Raw genomic sequence first — 3543 nt, 5'->3', positions numbered from 1 at the left:
TGGGTCATGCTGGGCTGTGTGGTTCCCCAAGTGCAGGCGTGTCAAAGTGCTGACCGCTGACACCACTCTGCCACTTTTGACCGCCTGCACTTGGGGAACAACACAGTCCAGCAATGGGTCATGCTGGGCTGTGTGGTTCCGCAAGTGCAGGCGTGTCAAAGTGCTGACCACTGACACCACTCTGCCACTTTTGACCGCCTGCACTTGGGGAACAACACAGTCCAGCAATGGGTCATGCTGGGCTGTGTGGTTCCGCAAGTGCAGGCGTGTCAAAGTGCTGACCGCTGACACCACTCTGCCACTTTTGACTGCCTGCACTTGGGGAACAACACAGTCCAGCAATGGGTCATGCTGGGCTGTGTGGTTCCACAAATGTTCTTGGGAAAGAAATGAACATGACATCAATAGTGTCTTTACTTAATATGGATTTTTTTTTTTATTTCACAGATCTCTACACAAGAAAAGAATGTAAAGAAGAACACACTACTTTTTTTGTTTTTATAATATTTTATTTTTTTAATAATTTTTTTTTTAATTCTTCAATAAATCTTTAAAATGAGAAGTTTTGTGTGGTTTTTCTTTAAATTATTAGTGAATAAAATGTAAAATAGGGCATTTCAGAGATGCAGTGGTATTGTGGTAGGTTGCCTATGGTACAGCAGGGGAACTGTCTTGTCCCTTGACATCCACGCTGGTTCCTGCACCTTGAAGGATACTCCGCAAGACCTGTGTAAGAGAATAGTATGGTGTCATCCAAAGACAAGGTACAAGCAACACTTAACACAAGCAGGTTACATTGGCCTTTGTCCCAAATGCAACACTTAGGCACTTGAGAAGCTACACATCCAAGCATGCCCTGACACAGTGTAAGCATTGCTGTGTCAGAGCATGATTGGATATGCAGTTTTTCAAATGCCGGAGGGCCGCAGTTGGGACATGCCTGGGTTACTTTTAGACAAGAGGGAGTTTTGGCCAATACATCTCACTTGAGGGGGGGGGGGTTGGTGTGTCTGCAACATGGCGGAGGTTCAGGTCCACATCCCAAGTAGGTCACCCATGGTACAGCAGGGGAACTGTCCGGTCCCTTCATCCACGCTGGTTCCTGCAAATCGGGAAGGATACTCCACAAGACCTGCGGAAGAGAATAAGGAGGTAATCTGAGAGTGTTTCCTCCACCCTGGGAAAGAGCAAAAGGTCCCAGCAACACTGCGCAAATACACAATGGTTACTCAGACAAGATGGAGTTTTGGCCAATACATCTCACCTGAAAGAGTGACTCTAACATGGCGGTGGTTTAGGTCCACATCACAAGTAGGACATCCATGGTGGAGTGGGGTAAACTGGTCCAATACTGGAGTGGTTTTGCAGAAGTGTATCCTGGGTAAAACTGTTGAAGCATGGGTACATTCCCCTCAGCAGAGTGAAGAAAAAAATATTATTTTTAAAAATCTATTAAAAAATACTTGTGAGTCAAAGATAGACAATCCAAGTACATAATCCCTTCTAATAAAAATAGATATGCTATTAGCAATAAAAAAACACACAAAAAAACATGTTTTTAAATTTTTTTTTTTAGATTCCGCAAGCAAAGTGAGGCGGAATGAAATTGACGACATTACTGTCGAAAAGCACTGTTGTCGAATCGACAATCTTCAATTGAATATACTTTTGTCGAAAAGCCACATTTTGACCATTGCAGACATGTCGAATTTTGAAAATGTTGATTTACAAAAAGTCGAATCTGAAACGGCAGGTATTTTGACGAAAAGTACTGTATTGCATTGTCGAATCCAATTCGACATGTTTTTTTTTGTCGAAAATGCCCCGTTTTTCGACTTTCGCGGCAATTCGACCGCAATTGCATATACCCCTATATCTCACTTCCATACTCTGAGATAATTGAAGATACTAACCCTTCCTGCTTTCCTTATAGTCTGAACTATGGTCTCTGGAAACCCGTAGTTCCACTAGGATCCTAGCTACAAACATATAATGAATTAGCAAATACATGTCTTGTCAACATTGGCCCATAACAGACCAGACCTGCTAAAATAAAAACCAATTTCATGGACAAACTGTCATGTTTGGTACCTGAGTACCAAACTCTCTTTGGACAAATATGTGTTACAGAATTACTGGAATATCGTCCCTTATATCTTCCAACCAAGGATGCATTGGTATCAGAAGAAAATACAATTATATAACCAAAATGTTACTAGGACAATTTCTGCTGAAGCTTCTGGATGAATATACTATTCTAGAAGAAGTGACTGAGCTATCCCCTAAACTTTCAAAAGGTTGTGGATCCTCTAGCGCAAAAGTGGTATTATAAAGGACAATTAACACTTAGTTTTCTAACAGTACTTTTATTTTCTAAAAAAGTTCATGGATAATATACACATGGTAATAAATGGTTTAAAATGAACATGGGGTCATATGTACGCTATAACTGATAAACCTAATACCGGTATACAAACATTTAGACAACACATAACATAGAAGGAATATGTGAGGTTGAAAGTGAAATTAGAGACGATGTTCAATAGTTCTTGCAAATTTTAGTAATGGTTGCAATTCTCCTCTGGGTTAAGAATACGCTTTAGTGGCGTTTTACTTCTTACCCCTTAGTGAATCTGTTGGGGGAATTTTTTTTTCCTCAAGATCTTTCTTCAAACCGTGGAAGTAAACCCAATAGATTTGTGATTTCAATGGTTCAAAGTCCAAATATGTGCTGTTCTTTGAAGTAAATTATAGAAAGTACCTTAGTTTTTCAAAGATGCGGTGTCTGCCGGCAGACAAGTCAACTCCTGTATCAACGCGTTTCACCTCTGGCATGGGGCTTCCTCAGGATCAATGGAGTATCCTATCCTCACTCCTGGCTTGTTATTTAAACTAATCTGGCCGGATGCCGCTTCTGCTGTGACACACTTCTGGTTCTGGCTGGCAGATTTACGTATGGTTGCCACTTGAGGGTTACTCTGTCAGACGCGATGCAGCATACCTCCGGTTCCAGTTGGCGGGTGTACATATGGTTGGCGCTTGAAGGTTACTCTATCAGGCACATTATAGTAAACTTCTGGTTCCGGCTGGCATGTTTACATATGGTTGGCACTCCCCGGTCCCTTTATAAGGTACATTTTCTCTTACGGAATACTTTGGAATGTCCATAATGTATACAGAGTAAGTGAAATGTGTAAATTGTATAAATGAATAAATATATAAATATATAAATCATTAAATGGTGAAGAAAAAAGAAAGGAAATAAAGAAAAAGGAGAAATACTTCATAAAACCGGTAGATTGCAACAGTTATCTTCATGCCACCAGTAATCACCACAAGAAGTGGATTTCCAATATACCTGGGGGTCAATTTAAAAGAATGAAAAGGAATTGCTCAAAGGTATAAGTTTTTGAAAAACAGTCCATCAAGCTTCAAGCACAGTTTCGAGAGAAGGAGTATGAAGGGAAGTTCCTACAAGAACAATACGAGAGGTCGACTAAGTTAGAACGGAAAGATCTATTGAATTACATTCTGCAGATCTGT

At 40.5% G+C, this 3543-nt stretch overlaps 1 long non-coding RNA gene across 1 annotated transcript; it reads right to left on the bottom strand.

Moving 5' to 3' along the window:
• Positions 1-582: 582 nt before the first annotated feature.
• Positions 583-1437, bottom strand: LOC134943588 (uncharacterized). The gene is made up of 3 exons (XR_010181628.1): positions 1265-1437; positions 1055-1132; positions 583-648 (listed from the first exon to the last, which is right to left on the bottom strand). It is a non-coding gene; the product is annotated as an uncharacterized LOC134943588 (long non-coding RNA).
• Positions 1438-3543: the final 2106 nt, after the last annotated feature.

The sequence above is a fragment of the Pseudophryne corroboree genome, chromosome 7, assembly GCF_028390025.1.
Source record: "Pseudophryne corroboree isolate aPseCor3 chromosome 7, aPseCor3.hap2, whole genome shotgun sequence".
NCBI classification, from domain to species: domain Eukaryota; kingdom Metazoa; phylum Chordata; class Amphibia; order Anura; family Myobatrachidae; genus Pseudophryne; species Pseudophryne corroboree.
Note: the sequence above shows the minus strand (reverse complement) of the source record. Positions and strands in the feature narration are given on the sequence as shown.